The sequence below is a fragment of the Panthera leo genome, chromosome B4 (assembly GCF_018350215.1).
Source record: "Panthera leo isolate Ple1 chromosome B4, P.leo_Ple1_pat1.1, whole genome shotgun sequence".
NCBI lineage: Eukaryota > Metazoa > Chordata > Mammalia > Carnivora > Felidae > Panthera > Panthera leo.
Genome location: NC_056685.1, coordinates 50578544 through 50602464, shown reverse-complemented (window position 1 = coordinate 50602464; position 23921 = coordinate 50578544). Strand labels below are relative to the sequence as shown.

Here is a 23921-nt window from a genome sequence, read left to right as displayed (position 1 = left end):
AGGCAGGGTATGGAGGACATTCAGATTCAGCAAAGTTTCCCTAGGAAACTACTTCTAGCAAAGTTGCTCCAAATATTTTATGGAACTGTTTTGTTTTGTTTTGTTCTCAATGGATTTTAATTTGCTTTAGTTTCGGTGGCATAAAGGGGGAGAAAAAGCTTACTTAAACTGCATGTGATTTGAGTCTGAATGTGATTTGAGAAGTGTCTGTACTGGAATCTTATTTCTTTTCTTAAAAAAATTCTTCAGATTCATGTAGGATTCTTGTCTCTGATCTTGAATCCATTGCCACTCTCCATGAGAGTTGCTCTATAAACCCTGGGAAGGATGTGAGCAATCTGACTAATCTTGAAAGGCAAATATACATTATTATTAATGGAATTTGGCAAGTTTTCTTATTGCTCTAAATCTCACTTTCCTTATCTATAAAATGAAGATAACAACACTGGTCCATAGCATTGCTGTAATAAGCAAAACAAAAACAAGGGGAGGGGAATGTATGAAAGTGCCTAGACTAGTACTAAGCACATAATGGGCTTTTTTTTTTTTTTTAATTTTTTTTTTAATGTTTATTTCTTTTTTGAGATAGAGACAGACCATGAATGGGGGAGGGGCAGAGAGAGAGGGAGACACAGAATCCAAAGCAGGCTCCAGGCTCTGAGCCATCAGCCCAGAGCCCGACACGGGGCTCGAATTCACGGAGCGCGAGATCGTGACCTGAGCTGAAGTCGGACGCTTAACCGACTGCACCACCCAGGCGCCCCGCACGTAATGGGCTTTTAATTATTTTTATTGTTCTTGTTTCTTCTTCTTGTTCTCCTCCTCCTCCTTCACCTCTTCCTGCTACTTCTTTTTCTCCCCCTTCTCCCCTACTTGCCTTCTTCTTTGAAAGATGATGATAATATAATGATAATAATCTTAGATTGATAGAATATAACACTTATATAATTCTTCATGTATTTTGATGTAGACACCACATGAAAAAAAAAAACCTTAAAATCGTGTTCATTGCCTTCCTAGTATAAGATGATAATAGAGTCAAATATTTTTTAGCAATTCCAATAAACCACATATAAAAAGTTAATTCTTTCCACATTTAATATTTTTTTTCTTTTTTTTTAAATTAATTAATTTATTTCAAGAAAGAGAGAGAGGGAGGAAGGGGCAGAGAGAGAGACAGAGAGAGAAAAATCCCAAGTAGTCTCTGAACCGTCAGTGTACAGCCTGATGTAGGGCTTGAACTCACGAACCATGCGATCATGACATGAGCTGAAACCAAGAGTCAGTCACTTAACTGAACCACCCAGGCACCCCCACATTTAAGATTTCTTTTGCAAATCAGGGTTTTTATAACTTGCAACCAGTGAGTCCACAACAAGTGGTTTCTTACACATTTTCCATTTCTTATTGAAAGATTAACGGCATGTGGAATTCTGTGAATCTCGGATAGTTAGGTGATATGTTTTCTGCAGAGCTCCCATGAACTTTTCTCAGGACACCTAAGAATATACCAAAGGTGCCATAGGAAAGGGAGAAGAGCAAGTTGTATTCAAAACAAAGGACTTTACCAGTCGTGTTTGGAGTTGGGATTACCTGCTACTGGAAGAGTTTCAGTTGATGTGGGCCTTCTTTTTCTCTATAGAACACAATTCTGACTAGGTAGCTTCTGTTCATTTTGATTTTTTCTGGCTTTCCTCAGTGGCCACACTACCACAGCCATCATTGTGCCTACTGTTTCTGGCTAAGGAAGAAATCTCAGTTCTCCTTTCTCTCTCTAATTAAACATGCTCACATACTACAAGCTGAAAGCCAGCCATCGAAAGGCAATAATCACTGTGTACTTGACCATAATCCTCTATCACCAGCACGCACCAAAAAAATTACTGGCCTCGGTATGTACTTTAACAATTTAATAAGGTAAAACTTACACTTGTCCTGGATCAGTGAAGTAATTTCTCAAAAGGATATGCTTGAAATTTATATTCCAGAAGGACAGAATATCAGAGAAACAGAGAAAAACAAATTTGATAAATTATATATTCTACATTCCCAATCATGCTCATTGCAACTAATAACTGGAGTTCAAAATTAATTTTGGTCATAATCAATGTGGCCATGACTGTGAACCATTTTTCCTTAAAATAGTTCTTTCCTATTTAGAAAAACAAAAGGAAAAGCAACTATGATGTGAAAAGTAAAATGGTTCTCTTCTGCCAAGGCGAAATTTAAAATTATGTCAATCACCAGCAGGTATTAATTAAATTAATGCTCATAAAGTTAACACTAACTTTTACACCATATCTATAATATCACTTATTTCTGTTGTTATAACACTGGTGATTCAGAAGGATGAAAGCAAGCGAGTGCCTGGCTCCATTCCTAAATGTCAACCGTTTAAGTGGTTTGACTTTTATTTTCTATTTACTTTGGTCAGTGTAAATTTCTATGGGTTTTGCTGGTTAGGGGAAAGGGGATTTGAGGATCTGTAGTTCTTGGTTATTAATATTTGACTTTGTTAGTGCCATCTATTTACTATATGACTTGCGAAAAAAAAAAGAAGAAATCAGATATTCGTTCGCAGCCCTTAAAATGCATGGGGAGTGTGATCACACATTGGGCCTGCAATCTCTATATAGTGCTGTTTTCTTCAGTCTCACATTTAAGTAACAATGGGCTTTGATTCTTTATATACTTTACTTTTCTTACCATTGTGCATGTTTGTAGAATAAGAATTGGTAGCTTTTCTTAAATACATTTTACCCAGAGTATTTAACTTTTTGCTTAAGTGATGTCACAATATATCAGAAGTATAACCAATCCATTGCAGGTTTTTCTTTCAGACGACACTACCTACAAATCTATTGTGAGATTGTGCATGTGGACCTCCATGTCACCATCTTCTGAGCGAATGGCATGGTCTATATGTTCCCTACGCTGGACTCAATTCTACCAATGAATACTGCAGAAAGCAACTTTGTGCAGGTAAACAGCATATTCTAAGAGATATTACTCGGTTAACACTTGAGAAGCTCTCCTACCAAAGGGTCTAATTTAACTATGTGGAATGAATCACCAGAGGTAGCATGACAAAGACAGGTAAGTGGAGCCAGAGGGGCACATCATGCCTCCTCTGCTACTCAGTATTTCAATTTTACCAAATTACCCTAAATTGCCCCCGTACGTGCTTGGCAATAGTGCCAATTCAGTGTATTAAAAGTAGTTAGGGTTTCCTCTCTGCTCTGAACAGTGCATATTTATTATTTTTCAGTATTTCCCTATGCAAAACGTAGAGAATCTATTTTCTCTCTCAGTGAAAACATCCCCTTTAAACATACCCAAGTGCAATCCAGGACCTTTGAAGAGCTTTGGACTTCTTAGTCACTAGGATTCAGCAGTATTCCTAGTTGGGTAATGTGATTTCTACAAATAGTTCTACTAGGGCTTATTCTTTAGTAGCAGAGTAAGAAATAAGCATTGATTTCTCAAAGATTGAGAAATGTCTCTGGCCTCTTGATCCCACATAATTTGCTAAAACTTCTTAGAATGCAGTAGGTCTTGAATTTAACCTGGAATAATTGGTCAGTCTATATACATTACTTAGGACAACTTCTTTTGCAATGCTTCTCTTGAGGGACAGTTATCATGATATTATAGACATACTGCAGTAAATTATTCTTAATGGTTATCAAGTTCAAGACTTGTCACATTAAATTATGATGGAATAAATTAATTATATATATATAATTATATATATATTATAAATTATATATTATATATATATATATAAATTAAAATATCCATATGAAAAAATTATACAGGTATATTGTTGACTGTCATTTTATTTTTTATTATTTTCTTTTATTTCAATTTCACTGTGGTTAATATACAATATTATATTAGTTTTGGGTGTACAACATAGTGATTCAACAATTCTGTCAAGGTAAGTGCACTCTTAATACCCTTCACCCACTTCATCCATCCATCTCCCCACCCACCTCCCCTCTGGTAACATCAGTTTGTTCTCCATAGTTAAGAGTCTATCTTTTAGTTTGTCTTTTTTCCCCTTTGTTTGTTTGTTTTGTTTCTTAAATTCCATGTATGAGAGAGTACCCAAAATATATAAAGAACTTATACAACTCAACACTCCCCCCACCGACAAAACTCAAATAATCCAATTAAAAATGAGCAGAACACATGAACAGACATTTCTCCAAAGGAGAATACAGATGACCAACAGACACATGAAAAGATGCTCAACATCACTCATTATCAAGGAAATGCAAATCAAAACCACAATGAGCTATCACCTCACACCTGTCTGAATGGCTAAAATCAAAACCACAAGACACAAGTGTTGGCAAGGATATGGAGAAAAAGGAACCCTCATGCACTGTTGGCAGGAATGCAAACTAGGGCAGCCACTGAGGAAACAGTATGGAGGTTCTTCAAAGAGTTAAATATAGAACTTCCACATAATGCAGCAAATGTACTACTGGCTATTTACCCAAAGAATGACAATCATTCTTTAAAATGAAGATTGTGCCAACCTGGACTCCAAAATGAGTATATATAGTACTTTAGCTAAATCTAATATGGTTTTCCAATCCCTTGTGGACTGTTGTTCTTCTGCTACTTTGGTGTAGTATTTCCCCTATTGGTCATGACCAAAGAAATAAAGGGGGGCACTTTACTTAATCCTTGACAATGCACTGTTGATCTCCATGAACAGTTTGCCTTCTGTGCTGGCCAGGCAGGGCTATTATAAGAGAGTTGAGAAACTCACTCTACTCCATCTGCTATCATTTCCTTTATCAGAGTGAAGACATCTTCTTATGACATCCCAGAATTCTACACTGCTTAACATTTAAATCCAAAAGGGTTTGGGCAATTCCAAAGGTTCCAGTTTATTGGGTCCAACTAAAACAGAGGGAAGGTCTGACTCAGTCAATATCCCATGTGAGTGTGATAAAGGCTGAATCACTCACTCACACTTAGTACCCATTCCATTGACAGTGATGCGAACACAGAATATTTAATATTTTCTCTATTCACATTCTCTCTCCCTCTCTCTTTCTTTTTCCCCCAGAGTGCCACCTTCTTTTTAGGAAGCATGAATCTTCTTTTTCCATCATTTAGCCCTATTTCATGGTCACTGAGTGAGCAGATCTGTTCTTGTCTTCTGAATATATTCTTACCCTCTCCTTTCTATCCCCCACTCCAAGAATATAGTTAATTACATACTTTTGCATCTATCATAGTCTGGGTACATGGCATTAAATTATGTGTTTATCTTTCTGATCATCATACAGTCAAACCTGGATTGCTTTCACCTGTTCACTGTTTAGAAGGTATATTCCAGGGGCACCTAGGTGGCTCAGTTAGTTAAGCATCCAACTTCAGCTCAGGTCATGATCTCACAGTTCATGAGTTTGAGCCCTGCATTGGGCTCTGTGCTAATAGTTCAGATCCTGGAGCTTGCTTCAGATTCTGTGTCTCCCTCTCTCTCTGCCCCTCCCCTGCTCACACTCTGTCTCTCTCTCAAAAATAAATAAACATAAAAAGTTTTTTAAAGAAGGTAATGTTCCATTTGTTGGTCAAAGAGAGTATAGAGAAATTACCTCTGTCAGTGTAAGCTGAAGAAACCTCACCTTAACCCATTGCAACAATTTAGCTATCAGATGATCTGGAAGTGTCTTTCCATAAAGGTTTTCAGCCACATGGGATTGGTCATCCATCATCCAAATATCTCCTTTCATTCAGCTGTATATAAAATTAGTGATTTGTTTTCTGATTATTTATCCTGAGAATCCATGTTGGCAGGAATTTTTCAGCTTGTGCTTATATTTCTACATAAAGTGCCCCAATCTTCACAGCATAACTTCTGGAATTTGAAGTCACCTGCACTGTAATTGACTACAATGTCTTTACTAAATCAAGAAAAAAAAGTCTTACTTCTCCTTCCTCTTTTTTAGTGTCTTCTTATATATTTTGAGAGTTTTACCAAGAGTGCTATTAGCAGCCAGGGAATAGTATGTCTTTATGTACTTTCTTTCTACTTTATTCATTTTTTATCTTTTTTTAAGTTTATTTATTTTGAGAGAGAGAGAGAAAATCCCAAGTAGGCTCCGTGTGGCTACTGTGCAGAGCCCAATGCAGGGCTTGAACTCACATAACTGTGAGATCATGACTGGAGCCAAAATCAAAGGCCAGATGCTCAACCACCTGAGCCACCCAGGTGTCTTTACTTGCATTCTTTATCTATTCACTTACCCAATTTCCCCAGATTTAGGTATATTATCCCAAATCCCATTGTTAAGACTTCCCCCTATAGTTCGACTAATTTTGCCACTTTCATACAAGAATACATGAGTAGGGGTGCCTGGGTGGCTCAGTCGGTTAAGCACCTGTCTTCAGTTCAGGCCATGATCTCACAGTCTGTGAGTTCAAGCCCTGTGAACTCACGTGCTCTGTGCTGACACCTCAGATCCTGGAGCCTGCTTCGGATTCTGTGTCTCCCTCTCTCTCTCTGCGCCTCCCCCGCTCATACTGTGTCTCTCTCACTGTCAAAAATGAATAAATGTTAAAAAAAATGAAAAAAAAGAATACATGAGTAACCATCCCAGCAACAAATATTCATTATGTTTTCAACCCCTTTATTTCTTTTTTTAAAGTATGTAAGTCATTATAATTTGTTTTGTTTCTTAAATTTCACATATGAGTGAGTATCCAAAATATATAAAGACCTTATACAACTGAATACCCACCCTCACAAGACTCAAATAATCCAATTTAAAAATGGGCAGAAGACATGAGCAGACATTTGTCCAAAGGAGGCATACATATGGCCAACAGACACATGAAAAGATGTGTCGAAAAGTTCTAAAAGTTCAGGTCTAAAAGTTCATCACACCAACTCTCCCAATCTATGTTACTACAAAAAGCTAAATTGTCAAATCAGACTGGGGAAAGACCATGGCTCTTAACCATCAAAGAGATCTACTAATGATTCAAAGGTCCTAAGTGACTAGCAAGACATCTTTTTCCTAGAGGAACTCGACACATCAAATGCAGCTCCTCATGGCTGCATTCTCTCACATTGATTCCTATTTCAATTTGGGATTAACATATGAGGTTAATGAGTAGTATATGCAAGAGTATTGGTGATAAATGTTAGCCAAGTTAGTTTTGGAAAACCTTGTATTGTGTTCTACTAATTACATAACTCATGTGACTATTCCCCATTCTCCAGCCATCTATGCCCCATAAATCATGAATTCCAGATTTATCTACAATAAGTAATCCAGACTCACCAACCATATCCTCCCCAAACACTTTATAGGTTAGGATTCTTGGTGTTTTTCTACTAGTGTGCTCTATTAATAATGTTTTCATAGACATTTGGCCACAGTCATGATTCTCCCATACTTTGCCCAAGAAGGGAAGAAATGGGCTACAAGCCTGATATTAACTCTTTCCTGCCCATTACTGGATGCCTATAGACAATGGGATTTATTTCAGTATTATTATTATTATTATTATTATTATCATCAAGAGCTATGTTGATCTTCTAAACAGAGGTCTCCATTATTAGAACAATTTCTGGTTTAGGCAATAATTTCATTTAGAACAATCTTAAATAAATTTTTTTTCCAAATATTTGGCAACTAAAACTGCTGATTTAATAAGAGGCTTTGCTATTTGTGCGTCAGTGAATAAATGAGACTTATTTGTAATTATCACCTTTCTTTTTTCAGATTAAATCTATTATGTTAAAATCCATTAACACTTGGTTATTTTAAACAAACACTTTTTCAACTAAGCACAGTTCCAGCTAGTAGATCATAAACTCTGAATGAGTTGATCTGAATCAATTATAGCTTACTACAATAGTATTTTTGCTTACTTCAGTCTTTGGGGATTAGTTGCTTTAAGAACATATCATTCCTCACTCAGCGTGCTAAGTGGCAGGATTTGCAAATTCTTTAGCAGTTTTTTCAGAGCATCTTGTGGCAAAACACTGGGCCCTTGAGATGCATCACAAACAAATAAATAAAACAAATATAAAATCAAATATAAAAGGCTCTCAAAACCCTGATATCTCTCAAACTGTTTTGAAGATGACAACTTTTACACAAGCAAAATCTTTCAGCATCTTCCTGAACTAGCATCTTATGGAGTGGTCTTTGGGAATTGCTGGTCTATGGATTGATTTCAAACTTCTTATTCTAGCATTCAAGGCTTTTTGACTCTCCAAATTTGACTAGATAAGCCATGCTTGTTTTCAATTGCCAGTCTTCTCATCATCGATTCCTGATTGTACCATTTAGTCTGCCTTCCTTGTCCTGCCTCACATTTTTTGCTTCCATGATAGGCTCTACCCCTTCCCTTCTCTCCTGCACAGTCTATTCTTTCTTCATGGATCAGGTTATGTTCCTCTGTCAGACCTCTCATTTGTCTGCCTTATACTTTCCTTACCCATGCCAGTCCTGGACTTGTTTTCATCTTAAGTTCACTCCTTTCTCTTTCTTGGCTCTATTCTGTATTAGGCACTGATCATTGCAGTTTACATATGTAGGCTCCCACGTAACCTGGCTTTTGACTCTTTTTGCAGTCAGTTGAAGGCTTTGTTATAAGACTGGGGGGCAAGTGGAAAGGGGCTACCAGGGTTTTTCTCTTTGCTTCTCTAGTAATAGTTGTATCTTCTCCCTAGCTCCCTTTTTGATGACGCAGGCCCACCATGAATCAGCTTCTTTTTGAGTGGCTTTGGCTTCTTCCTTGGGGTAACACTGGCTCTTTCCTTTGATGATCACATATTGGAGTGGTAGCAGTTTTTTGCAGTTGCTAATTTTGGAGATTCCCGTGTATTTTATCACTTGTAATATAATCCCTGGCATGAAATTCCCTTTGTTTAAAGACTTGGAGTGATTTCTAACCTCTCTATTGTATCCTGATTGTATAACATCAAGCACTGATTGAATTTCCTTTCTATTGTTATCACATTTTACATTGGCATTAATTTTTAAAATGTATATTGCCTGTTTCTCTTTATTATAGGCTTTCAACACCATACTGGCCATGACAAAGACCTGTATGCAATACCAATCCAGTGTGTAGTATGATATTTTGGATATTTACAACATGAATAGCTGAGCACTATAGCCAAATTTCGCAATGTGAGGCTGAAAGTGGTCAAAATACTTTTGTCAATACTGGTAAATTTTTCAATCATTTTGTCTTAGTATATAACATGTACCAGGTCCTTTGCTTCTGTATTGCTTGCAACACTTTTAAGCTTCCCTTGTGTGTCCAAACATCTATCCTATTTTAACTTTGTGGTCACTTATTCCTTTAGAAAAGTTAACAAATTAATTCTCACAGCAAATTACCTGAGAGAGGATGTCCTTATTTTGTCTAATCATTTCAAAGGATGCTGGGGCATTTGCCCCACTTGATGAATGACTGGCATTAATCGCCAGAAGATGAATTCTTTTCTGTACAATACAGAGTGTAAACAGAAGAGCAGAGGGGAAAGCCCACAACAGAAACAATAACTATAATCATCACTTTTAAGATTTAGTAAGCAGCTAATTGCTAGATAAAACATAGCCTATCTCTGCCTTCTCATCCCTCTTTTCATCCATCTCTTTCCCTCCGCAGTTCTTTACTACAAGGAGGCCAGTATATCTCCTACCTGAAATGGCAATAGAAAACCTTAAATCACAGAAAAAAAGGAGGAGGTTTTGGTAAATTTGTATATGTTATTTAGATAGTAAGTGTATTTCCCCAATGCTTTCATTGAATTTCATCAGCTTCTCTGTTCTGTTGATGAAGGACTTAGAATTCTTTTTGAACGCAACATATTTTTCTTCTGTTTGCTAAAACGTGTTTCCCGTGAAAAGAGGACTAACAGGGTAAGAGAATCAACTTGACCGCTTAGTGGTTTGAAGAGCCCCGGGGAAGTTTATTCTTCCCAAACCAGCAGATAGCTTTCCCACGGAAAGCCACTAGGTGGCAGCAGCAACGTAAAAGCACTGCTGCCAATAACTAGTACTTTGTGAAGTTTTAGAGGTTTCTTTGTGTTTTGTTTTGTTTTTGTTTTGCTTGATTATTTTGTTTTGCTTCTTTAGAAGAAAGTACAAAATGAAAACTTGAATTACTTATAAAAAATAACGAGAAAAAATAACTTGGTTAAATGTGGTCTGCTTTTGTGAGCAAGGATGCAATTGAGCAGAACTTAAATCAGGGAATCTCGCTGTTTTGATGCTACGAGACAGTAAAGAAGCAAGAAAAAAAAGCAAATATCGTGTCATATTTCTTATTCAGACCAACTTTAGCTTAGGATTTAACACTCTGGTTCTCACATAATGGAGGAAATCGGCAAGCAAATCATACTCTTTCAATTTTTTTTTTTTTTTTTTTACAGAAAGTTCTGTGTTGTTAGAACCACCACATAGATTCCAGCACCTCCCATTACATTGAAAATAGCCCTAAAGTGTTTTGCAAACCATTAAAAAGCTAGAAGACATGCTAATGCTGAAGAAGTTTATTTTAGTGAGGTAGGACTTATGAAAAATATACGCCAAATGCAATTTGAAAAGACAAAATTTTTCACATATACAGTAATTTTTTTACTATGCAAATATATTTTCTAAGTAAACCTACACTATATATAAATATGCATATATTTTCTAAATAAATATACACAGTATATATTAAAAGATCCTAAAGGATAAGAATCATGTCAACACATATAGTTCACTCAAGTTGTGCTATAAATTCCTGATGATTTTTTCAACATAAAAATATAATTAGTAAATAATGGACCATATAGTTTATTTTATGTGATATATATTTCATTTCCTCAAAGCAAAATGGTTTAGAATATGTTGAAATCATTTTGCTGTAAGCCTGATTGCATAATGGGAATACACACACACACACACACACACACACACACACACTATCTGGTGTAGTGTTTCAAGAAGATCAAACTTCTTTCTCCAAATTTCTATGGGGAGATGGACACAAGTTGTGCAATGGAAATGCTGAATGTGCCTCAATTTATCAAAGGCTACATTACAAAGAGTTTGTGGTTTGATGAGACGTTTTCTTAGCATTGTGTCTCACAGAATATATTCATCAGCATAATGTAGTTGTAAAAACAATAGATGGAGATACTGAAATGTGACTTCTTGTCCAAACCATTAAATAATCTCTGTTCATAGTTTCTTTTTTCTGAATTTTCTATCATAACTACAGATTTGTAGGATCCAGTGAAAATATTAAGCTTCAAAGTGCCTGAGGTGAAGCTCCATATTCTGATTTTTAATAAGATCTCCATATGGATCTGAGGATAGGCCAGGTTTGGATGCCACAACTAAGATACTGTGCAGCACAGAAAATCTGATGCATCTCTCCTGAGCCTATGCAGGTAGGTCAGGTTGAGCTAAGTCTCTTTATTCTTTAGGAGGGTAAAAGTGTAAATATTGGCTACTGGCCCACTGTCCACATGATATTTCACAGAGTTATGGTGGACCCCAGTGTGTCCCATAGCAGCATAAATAAGTAGCCCTAGAATGTGTCCACTATTTCCTTCTCCTAAGAAATATAACAGGTACAGGGGATATAAAGAACAATAGAAATAATTATTTTCTAAGAGATGGATATATATAAGTAAAATATCAGGCTTTCGTTTCATTTAGGTTTATATTATATCATCTAAAAAACAAACACAACCAAAGCTGTCATTTAACTTATTTTTGTAAATTTAAAAATAAGTTTGCTCCATGAAGGTTTGAGATAACTCTCAAGTTCCTATGTACCTACATAAACCCATGGAACAAAACTGCTTAAAATAAGAAAGGAATGTTTGCTTTTATTCTGTAGTTTTCACTAGCAAATAGGTTGCACAATGAGTAGCAAATATTTTTTCAAACTAAATTAATTAGAATTACATTCAATTAATATAAAATACTGGTATTTAACATTTAAATGCATTGCCATCACATTAAGGGTGAGGTTTTCATTAAAAGAATTGAGACAGAGAGAAAGAAAGAGAGGTACATTGGTAGGGACTTTGAAATTGGCATACAAGGAACAGCCATGGAAAAACAAGTGATTTTCAGGATGGTTGTGAAACTCACATGGGTTCTCATTACCTTGCACATATTCCCTCAATCCTTAATGAAGAGTGCAATATACTTAAGCAGCAGGAGATACTTTTGATATCTATGCTACTTAAGGCAAAGTTGAATTAGCATCAGTGGGCAGGCCTATTGAGATGGAAACCTAACCCAAATTAGGCCAAACTCTTTGAAGAGTTATGGAAATAAAAATGCTAAAACATTGTGAGAAAGGTGGATTTTATTTTCTTGCTTCATTCACATCTACATTTCCTACATAGATATTATAAAAATAGCAAAAATTTAAAAATTCAACCATCTTAATAACAAAAATATCACAGTGTATGGTTTCGTCTAGTGGACATAAGACAATGTGTACGCACTCAGTATACAACCTGAAATGGAAGAAAGAAATGGGAACACACACTTTACACATATATTATTGTAAAATTTGTCTTTGAAACAACAGATGTGAGTTTTTAAGGTGTTTGGGAGAATTTTTTTTTTAACATTTATTTCCTTTCGAAGGAGAGAGAGACAGAGAATGATTGGGGGAGGGGGAGAGAGAGAGGGAGGCACAGAATCTGAAACAGGCTCCAGGCTCTGAGCCATCAGCACAGAGCCCAACATGGGGCTCCAACCCACGAGCCGCAAGATTATGACCTGAGCCGAAGTCTGAAGCTCAACCAACCGAGCCACCAAGATACCCCAGTGTTTGGGAGAATTTAATAGCATAAATCATTATGTTGACAGAGAGTCACAGATGCTAAACCTTGTAAAACTCTGATATATTTTTAATATTTTCAATTAAATAAAAAAGTATTAATGAACCAAGGAACTGAAAGTCATAGCAGGTTATTTCAGGGATGAGAGGTGCCTAACTTCTGAGTCACAAGTGTATAGTTCATTTATGCTTGGTGATACTGACCAGTCTCTGGGATTCTCACTTGTAAGTGTGAAGGAAGAAAGGTAAAAGATGGCTGAACCAACTCAAAGTTTTAGGCTGGAAAAACTGTAGTAAACATTGCTATGTTGGAGTAAAATACACAGCATATATGAAAAATATGAATAAAAATATATTTATTATTTTATGCATAAGTGCTCAGTATAAATACTTGTTCAGTGTATAACTTTATTTAAAAAAAATGAAATTTATAAATAGTAATGCTCATTCCAGTTACCATGATTTTAATGCTACATCTTCACTCTAGTGGTATCTCTGTCAGAATATCCTGGAACTCTGGGGCACCTGTGTGGCTCAGTTGGTTGAGCATCCAACTTTGGTTCAGGACATGATCTTAGGATTTGTGAGTTCGAGCCCCACGTCAGGCTCTGTGCTGTTAATTCAGAGCTTGGAGCCTGCTTCGGATTCTGTGTCTCCCTCTCTGTCTGCCCCTCCCCCACTCATGCTCTGTCTCTGTCTCTCAAAAAATTAATAAACATTGATAAATAATTAAAAAAAGAATATCCTGAAACTCTTGAACTTGTGATGTTAATAATAAACAAAACAATTTGTTGAAAGAGATGAAATCCACATGTGTACAATAATCTTATGCATTTCATCTTACATGTATTTATTAAACAAACTATAAATAATATTCCCTAAGTTTAAATACGAGTCTTAATTTTTTTCACTAACCATCAAAAATGTGGTTACATGCAGTTTTCCCTAATACTTCCTTTGATCAGATATAATTGGGGTACTTTCTAAAATGGTCCCACTATGGAACCAGTGAATTAAAATGTTTAGGATAGGTATCTGGAAACCTGCGTATTTAACAAGTGCATCAGGGAATATTTATTTTCAAAAAGTGCAAAATACTGTCTAAGGGAACAGTTCAAATAGGATCCGAGGGCTTCTCCTGTACACTTTGCTGTTTTTACCCTCCCAGCTGTTGGCAGCCAAGTGCCTTATCCAATCCTTCTTCCTAATATGGGGGCATCAACATTGTATATAAAATTAGTGAAATACTATGTCCTGCTTCTATTTCAGAGGAACATGAGGAGCCCAACTATTCTTCCCAAGTTTGCCTTTCCAAAGAATACTGAGTAGACTGGAAGAAGTAGATCTGCAGACCCTGAGGATTTCAGCCTCTTGTGTTCACTCAAGCCCAGTACATTGCACACTGCTCAACTAAGACTTGTCTGGACACTAGATACTTTGGCTTCTGTGGAAGCCTGAACTTTTCCTTAATGTTTATGAGAAAGGGTGCATATGTTGCAGATTCTGCGTCTTTTATTTAAGTACCATGTGCCTGTGACTGCAGGTACCTGGTATGCTGATAATTTCTTTATGAAGAGAGGGACTATTTTCATGTTTCTCTATTAGCTATAGTTTAAATATCTCCCTCACTGAACAGAAAAATGGAAATGCTTCTGCACTTGTAGATGCTGTTTTTGGAATAATGACAATTATCCTAAGGTGTTCTTAAATATGTTTCTTCCGTTAAATGCACTTTGTTCATTCTCTTCCCTTGGTCATTAAAACAAACAAACAAACAAACAAACAAACACTCCATTCTTACTACGGCAGATTTCCCTCTTTTAAATCTCATAGTAGCTAGTACCTCTTTATATCACTCAGCAAATCACAATTTTATAGGTTTGTGAGTTTTTTTTAGCTATTGTCTTATCTTAACCACTGTAAAGCTCTAGAAATATTCTCTGATAGACATGAATTAATGCTTGACATGAAATGCCACATTTAATCTTAAAAACAATCCTATGAAATTATTACTATTATTATGTCCATTTTTTTACTGATTAAAAATAAGGGAATCAGAGATGTTAAGTGACTTGTTCAAAGTCATATACTTGTCATAGGAGTAAGCTCAGGTTTGAAATCTAGGCCATCTGATAGTAGAAATATTTACCGGAAAATAATGATTAAATGAATAAATGAGTGGGGTTTTCTTCTCACTGCCAAAGATTAAATTGGTCTAGATCTCATAGGAAATTAGATACGATGTTTTTTTTTTTTTCAGTTGCAGTGGATATTATTAAATTGAATGCTTTTTCTACAAGTGTACTATCGGTTTATGTATTACTATTATCTAATTATCATCTAATTTTAGACATGCATAGTAATCTGTTTTACGAAAAGACATGAAAACAAAAAAAAAAAACATCTAGTACTGGAATGCCAACACTATGTAACCTCTGAAATATATTAATTGCATGTTGCTGAGTTAAGCTAGTGAATCTTTCAATAATCCCTCGGATTCCCATAAAGGTTTCATTAGTTAGGAGAGGAAACATGGAGAGGATGTTTTAAGATGTTTTGGACTCAAATGAGTACCCTGTATTTATTCTAGAAATTTTAAGGAATATGTATGTTATTGTTTTAATATTTTTTTTTCTATTTTCCCAGAGAGTGAATAGGAATAACCAACAATGAAGTGATAGATGGGTTTTAATTGATAATTTTGGATTAGATGAGTAACCGATATAACTATCTTAGTCTTTCAAAAGAAAAATTTTTTTGAGAGAAAAACACTTCCAGGTTAATTTCTCCTTTTTTTAATGGAAGACTGAACCAATCATCTAATCTAATTATCTTCTTAAAATTCCTTGGAAAATGTCAAATTTTTCAATTATTACACTGCAGAGCCTTAGATGTTTAAAGTATACGACCACCTAACTCTTAATGAGTTTTAATCTAAAAATTATCTTAAAGATTCATTTAGTGTACACATAAGTCTATTTTAGTCTAGTTTTCTGAAACCAAATTATTTAAATAATTTAGAACAAAAGTTTAATTATGAACCATTCATAATTGGGTAAATTGAATACAAGTTGGGATGGTTAACCTCATTGAATTCCTATGCCACCTACTATTGTGGAGTTCATCAAATAATTTCCAAGTCCCCATTTGCTCTTGTGCTACACTGACCTAAAATAGAATGTTTCACTTTTCTTTAATCGTCTTTATTGATAACTGATTTCCACATTTCTTGGTTTAGCTTAGGGAATTACACACTATTCAAGAAAATAAGATGGACTGAGATATACATAATGTTGCTATATTTTAGGCTCTTCATATCCAAGGAGTGTCATTCTCAGATTTGAGTATTTGCAAGAGATCAAAGATCCATGGCCTAAAACCACAGTAATTTTGCTAACGCAGATGAATCATGAGTATTTAGTCTGATAGTCAGAAGTGGGTATAGCAAACCACACACATCTTTAACCAGCTGCAGGTTTTCATCTCTTCTTATATTGTAAGGAAAATACTTTCTAGAGATGTGTCTTGATAACATCAAGAGTATAATGAAATTCAAAAATGGAATTTAGTTGTTATGATAATCACTTTCTAAGTAGCAAAAAAAAAAAGTGTTTTCACAAGTTTTCCTTAGGATTCAAGATGTAAATATATAAATATATCAAAACACTGAGCACATTTGATATAATATATGTTACAAACAGCCCAGAAAACAACTACTCGGTCAATTCATTTAAGCTGCACTCCAGCAATGGCTGCATACTTACACTTTGCTGACTTGCCATGAAAAATTTTATAAGCAGCTGGTTCAGTGAAAACCTTGCACTGATGAGCTCTCCAGGACTTTTAGTATGACCAAGCACTTTATCAACAGAGCACTCGGAAAGGAAATAGATGGCCTGACATGCAAACTTGTCAGAACAAACAGAATGAAGGGGGACAGCATGGTTTAGTTATAAGGAGAATGCCTGACAACAGGAGGAACATCGTGTACTTTATTTTTCTTAGCTTTATAAGGCATAGCTGTAGGCCATCTTTCCATGACACATCAACTTCTGGCACCAGGGAAATAATATGTATGAGTTTAAAGAGATGTCATGATTTGACTTACAGAGCTGAAAAACTATCATTCTTAAGAATCTGGCGGGGGGGGGGGGGGTGTGGAGAAAAGAAGCCAGAGTCATTTAACATTGCTAGCAATCCTGCTCTCATTTGTTCCGGGAAGGGTGTCTTGGTGAGGCAGAAGGCTCAGAAGAAAATCACTAGAAGGAGCACATCTTAACTAGTATTGTGCAGTCTAGGCTGACTACCGATTCTGTTTGGCCCATTGATACAACCCCAAACCCACTCTTTATCAAATAAAACCACCTACTTTCTTTAAAAATGTTTCTCTTGATTTACTCTTCTACTCCAAATATACAACTTCTTCTGAGGGTTAGTCTAATAATTAACCTTATTTTCATTTGTTTTCTTTCCTTTCATGTTTTCCTTAAATTTCTCTTCTCTCACTCATTTACATCTCTCTATATCAATACTTGTTGTATTACTTTTTCTTTCCAATTAAACTGCCACTTATCTAGGTAAACATTAACAAATTAGGAGTACATTTCTATGTGTGTGCATGCATTCCAATTGATTGAACTGAGTTTAGCAAGCAATGTACTTGTTATTTAAACATCTTTTACATAAATATAAATAAATATAGTATCTATTAATTCATCCAATATATAGAGAGTACCTACTATGTGATAGTAATTATTTTTAGTATTAAGGATATTGCAGTGGATTAAGTTCCTGTGCTTATGGATATTACCTTCTGGTAAGGAATTCAGACAAGGAGCAAATCAATGTAAAATATAATGTCAATACTAATGAATGGCATCACCGTGACAGGGGTTCCTCCTTGCGGATAGAGATAATCATGCAAGACTTCTCTGAGGGGGTGATGGCTGATCAGAATAAAATATGCAGCCTTATGAATATCTAGGAGAAGGGCATTAAAAGTGAGCATTCTTGGTATTTTTGCAGAATAGTGGAGAGAGCAACATGCCTGGGTCAAATTGAGAGAAGAAATGTGTGATAGGAAATAAAGTTGAAAATGCAACTGTAGTTCAGATCATGTAGGGCCTTAAAAAATATAGTCTTTGGATTTTATTATGAGCCTGGTTGGCTCAGTTGGTTAAGTATCTGACTCTTGATCTCAGGTCAGGTCTTGATCTTAGAGTGGTGAGCTCAAGCCCCATGTTAAGCTCCGTGCTGGGTGTGAAGCCTACTTAATAAACAAACAAACAAACAAAAAACAAATAGATAAATAAGATGGGAAGTAAAGGGTAGGTTTAGATCAGAGGATTACTATGATCTTACTTTTGTTATAAAAAGATAGTTCTGGATGCTTAAGTGAGATGAATGAGAAGAATGGGAGACCAGTTAGGAGGCTATTGCATCGGTTCTGGTGGTAGCTGATAGGGCTAGGGCTGGGCTGGCAGCTTGTCCAAGTACAGGTGAGGTCAGATTCCAGACTAATTTTGAAAAGGAGCCTCAAGAATTTGCTGATAGATTTTATGTAGAGTGTGGGAGAATGAGAATCCAAGATTTTAGGTATGAGCAACTGAAAATATACAATTGCTATTTAATAAAATTATGAGAACTGGGTAAAGGAGGCTTGGGGTGAAACATCAAGACTTTGGGTTATTTTAGGTTTGAAACATCAAGAAAATGTTCTAGGCAAGCTGTTATATGGTCAACAGGATATAAAGTTTGCTTTTCAGATAGTGTTTAGGTAATCACTGCTTGCTAACTAGCTTCCTTTTCTAGAGCATTAAAGACACATGCTCCTATTGTCTATAGAGAAAACAGTGGGTTTTTCTTAGCAATCTCGCAAATTCTTACTGTTTATTTGTACATACACATATGCAAGGAGAGAATTCAAATGTTTGTTCAAAGCATTTTCTCATTCTATATTATACAACTAAATCACTTTAATATCACACAACCAAGTCATTCGAACTACTGGTAATATTGGTGCCTCTTCACATCTTTTTCTCCAAGTATTGTGTCAAAATGCCCAAGCAAAATTTACATTCAAAAACAGGAAGCACACGGCAGGAAATTTGATAAGAGAAATCAAGAGTTGCCTTGGGACTGCGTATACTTAAAGAACGTATAGCATATACTGCCTGATCCCTTATCATATGTAATTCCATTCATCAGCTATTCGGAAAACATAGGTTGAATAGATATAGTTCTTCCCATTAAGGAGTTAACAATTTGAGAATTCAGAAGATTTGGATATGTGCACAAATTATTGCATACAAAGCAATATGAGATAAATGCCACAAAATGGGACAAACTAAAAATACCAAAGAATAAAAAAGCTATTTAATATCCTCCCTACACCAGCTTATAAGTCAGAAGAAAACAAATAAAAACATTATCCAAAATAATGTCTAATAGGCAATCACTTTCCTTCCAGAAGCATGAGATTTGATTACCATCTTTTTAACTTATATGAAGACAAATGTGGCCTATGGTCATAAAATTGCCTGAATGTTTGAGGAATCTATCCACATTATTCAATGATATTACATTCTGTAGTAGTATATTCCATACGTTGATTGTGCACTCTGTTATACCATTTTAGTTTATTTGTTCCATATTTACTGCCCTTCAACTCTAAATATCGTTTTCCTCTCTTATTGCTATAACATGGTAATAGGCAGAAATGATTCATCAGCTACCATCACTCATTTTAAAATGCTGGTCTTTTCGGCTGTATTGACTTATGTTTTCCCTCTGTTATAGAAATGAACCACTGTTATACCCTTGGCTAAATTCATGGCCTCGCTAGAGTCCTATGAATGGAAGTCTCATATTTAGGGGAGTATAACTGATATAAAAATATGTCCTTCCCACACAACCCATGGCAGCAATTCTGCTTGCCTTCAACTCTTCTGAACATGTGAAAAACATCTGGACAGTGATCCTGTTGTTTGGTCATTGAATACAATATAAGTTGCTGTTAGTTTCTTGATAAATAGTAATGAGTTCTCAGAAACCTTCTAGGTATTTAATGAGGGTCAAAAATATAACACATCTATTAAGTATAGTCCAAAAATGGTGTTGGAAGGCAATTAGAAAATACCTATATAAACTCTTTTTTTAAATTCTGTGTTGGTTTATTATCTTCATAAAACTATGCTGGATGCTCACAGGCAGCATAACTCATTATATGAAATCCAAAGTTTTGAGCAGACTGTTGTGTTACTACTGATATAAACTAACTTCCACGTGACTCAGATTCTCTATTTTTTAAAAGAAGAAATAGGAACGCCTAGGGCCTTGGGCAGTTGAGCAACCGACTCTTGATTTCAGCTCAGATCATGATCTCAGGGTCTTCGGTTCAAGCCCTGTGTAGAGCTCTGTGCTGGGCATGGAGCCAGCTTGAGATTCTCTCTCTCCTTGTCTCTCTCTCTCTCTCTCTCCCTCCCCATTTGTGTCCTCTCTCTCTCTTAAAAAAATAAATAAAATGAAGAAATAACAACACCTATTTCCTGGAGTTGTGATGAGTATTGTGTGAGTTATTATGAGTTAAGTGACAAGAAGGGGGCCTCGCATATGGATTGTATTTAATATTGCTGAAGAAGCTTTCTGGGTGTCACAATAATGAATACGATGACGTGGTAAAAGATTCATTCACCCACTTCATTTCTGCTAAAGTTATCTTGGGGAAGAAGTAACTAGACTGTTTTTCAGATATCGAAGCATACTCTATAAACTAAGTTAAGAATTGGATCTAGGAATCTGAAATAAGTGTTAAAAATATACATTAGAAGTCCATTAAAGGTACTCTATTTTAAATGTAGAAAAATATAGGAGAAAGTACAAAAAGAAAGATCTTTAATTATTAAACTATGTGTTACTTTCAAAGAATCTGCTAAACACTTAATATTTTTTCACTTCTATATAAGCAATCTAACGTGGTATTATGATTTGAAACATATATGTGTGTATATATGTGTGTGTGTACATATATATATATGTATATACACACGCAACCATGAGAATAACTAAAAATTATCTTCAGCTTTGTTTCTTCAGTAAGATTTAATTACAATTGGCTAAGCCCTCATGGCATGCAGATGCACATTTTATTTACTGGGCTTTTATTAGTTAGACTAAAAGTACCTCCCACCTAGAGTTGAATTGTCAGTATACTTGCAAGTTTCCTTGTTGTATGACACACTGTACTTTTGCCTCTCCTTCAACTGTTCTACCTACCTTTTTTACTTGAATTTAATCTTGAACACTCAAATGAGGGAGTAACCTATTCCAGAAGTCCTTTTTCTAAATAAATTACATAGATCAGTTTAGGTGTTCTTCACCTGTTTTACTCTTATATTTTAGTAAATAGTCTATTTACCGGATTATATTAAAATTATATTGGGTCTGTTCTAATGGAATACAAGCACCTTTAATGCAATGACTGTTTCCTATGCATCTTTTCCACACAGTATCTAGCAAGATGTTCACACAAGATAGGGGATCAATGAAATGAGTGTTTTTTTTTTGAACTGAACAAATATATTCTTGTTTTAAAATTGCATTTATGAAGTGAATCCTAAATAAAGTATGAGCATCAGAAAATGAGTCCAGTTTTCATGTTTTTGTGTGTTTCATGTTTCATGTTTTTAAGAATTCTAAGAGGCTGATGATTGATTAAAAAAACAAACAAACATGGAAGTATTTTCGTCCTGCACCTGAGTACCTCTTTAAAGTTGCAATCTAGTTTACTTGAGGTATCCTCCTCTCCCGTACCTAATACAAGTCTCACTGTGTAAGGAGGAATATTTTACATATTAATTTGTACTGGGGTTGTTTTAAATAAGTGCTTTCTATAGAGATCATCTAAAGACATGCTGCTCTGACATTTGTGTGGCCCTTGAAAACTCTACTTGTATTGGATATTTGATATTGTTATTCTCTGTGATGCTTGTGAGGAACAAAGGGAGGGTCTGCTGCAGGGCTCTCTCCAGGGGGCATAAGATGTTGCTGTGGTTCCCTCACATCACCTAGAGTCTTATCTTGGTGCTCAACTTTTCCATTCTTCTAGGAAAACATATTAAATATTAACACTTTTGTTATTTAACCTATCGTGATTAATGCATTCCTTATGAAATATGTTTTTGATTATAGCATTTACATTACTCTGACTGGGCTGCCTGGTAATAAATTTCTCATGAGTAGAGGAAGCCAGAATCCTTGGATGCTCTTATGTAGAGCAAGAAGTTGGAAGCAGAGATTCAATTTTTAAAAATTCCTAGCAGCATACCTCTTGTTTCTTACTAAAAAAATAATTCAAATATTAGTAGAGTATTTAATTGACATTTTTCGCCAATTAATGATATTCCTAGCATAGTGCAAACACACATAATACTTACTCAGTAAACATCTAATGAAAGGCAATGAAATAATATTAATAACCTTTGAGAAACTTATGTGAAACCTTTAGAAATAATCACCTATCCAGGAAATGTATTAATCTACCCAATAAAGGACAATAATTGGATATAAAAATAATATTTTAGAGATACTGTGGTACACTGCATAGAACAGTACAGAGAGGAACAGAAGCTCTACTATTTGATGTATAACTTTTTGTCATTAACTCCTCTAGGCCTCAGTTTCCCACCATGTAAAAATGAGAAAACACAATAAAAAAATCATATTGCCACAGAGATCTCACTTATTTAAACAATCTGATTTTATGATGACTTTTTACTCTTCTTGATTAGAATTTATGTCTAAGGGTAGGAAAATTTTGTATATTTGCTATAGGCAGATGTTTAAATCCCCTAAATCCAAAAAATCAAATTAGATGAAAGAAATATGAATGAAAAATGTACACACCAGGAGTATGGGACCCATGTAGCTTTTCTAATAAAATAAAGCTCTATTTCAGTGTATTTCTAAAATGTTTTAATGGCCAATAAGAGCTCCTTAACCAAGTGCAATGAGAATAGAAGCAAATGCTGTTTTCATACTTTCATGCTTTTCATATGTTCTATAAAATTTCATCTCTGTTTTTTCAAAAAACATAGCTTTAAAATTTTTAATTATTTTATACTCTATTAATGCATTTTAACTCCATTTTGTTTACTAATGGTTGCTGCAGCATTTTCTCTATACAGAAGCTATACAGAAGCCTAATTGTAGAGTCATTCAATTATGCAAGAGAGATTATAATTACCCATATCACCTATCTATATCTATCTCTTTGTATTTTCTATCTACTTATCTATCCATCAGTTATCTATGTCATTCCCAAATAGAAGATATCACCAAGCAGAATCCCAAAAAGAAAACATTGCTTGCCTATTTTTTCGATCTTTTAATTTATATATTTGACACACTATTATTTTGATTGTTTTGACTAATTCTGATGATTGTGGAGTACCAAATACTTCAAAAGACAGAATGAAAGGTGGCTGAAAACAGGTGGATTGGATGGAAGATGATAGAATAAAAAGATAGACACTCATATCCTTGACCCTACCCTTCAGTTTCAGATGACTACTAATATTCCAATATCATATCCAAGCTGTAAATGAATATTTATTCACTAAAGAAACTGAAGCAAATCAGCCCTGGATTTTGGGCACAGCAGGTACTTCCATAGATGGATGATGCACATTACTGAAAAGAGGGGATTAGTGAAAGTAAGACTTTTGGTGTTCTTTCCCATCTTGGCTCCTACAAGGATTCCTGCAGTAATACAGAACATATACATGAAAATCACAATACTGTGCTGCTTAGTGTGTCTCCCTTAAATATGAATAGATAGGCTAAATGATACCAAAAATAAGCAAAACATAGAAACATAAAGGAAATAGATCTGTCACAAATAAAATAAAAATTACAAAAAACAATAATTAATCTCCTTAAAAATATTGTAAGATGTTATTTAAAGATAAAAATTGAGTACAAACAGCCTAGTAAATTAAACAAAATTATCAAAATAATAAATACAATAATAAATTTTGATTACAAATGAGTAAATCCTCATAAAGAAAATTAAAAAT

The 23921-nt window shown here is 35.1% G+C and overlaps 1 long non-coding RNA gene across 2 annotated transcripts; it reads left to right on the top strand.

The window, feature by feature from the left end:
• The first annotated feature begins 729 nt into the window (after window positions 1-729).
• LOC122225588 lies at window positions 730-15101 on the top strand. Of its 2 annotated transcripts, none has more exons than XR_006205250.1 (4): window positions 730-768; window positions 2841-2982; window positions 11260-11431; window positions 14116-15101. It is a non-coding gene; the product is annotated as an uncharacterized LOC122225588 (long non-coding RNA). The 2 variants fall into 2 exon arrangements; XR_006205249.1 differs by having other exon boundaries at window positions 2828-2982.
• Window positions 15102-23921: the final 8820 nt, after the last annotated feature.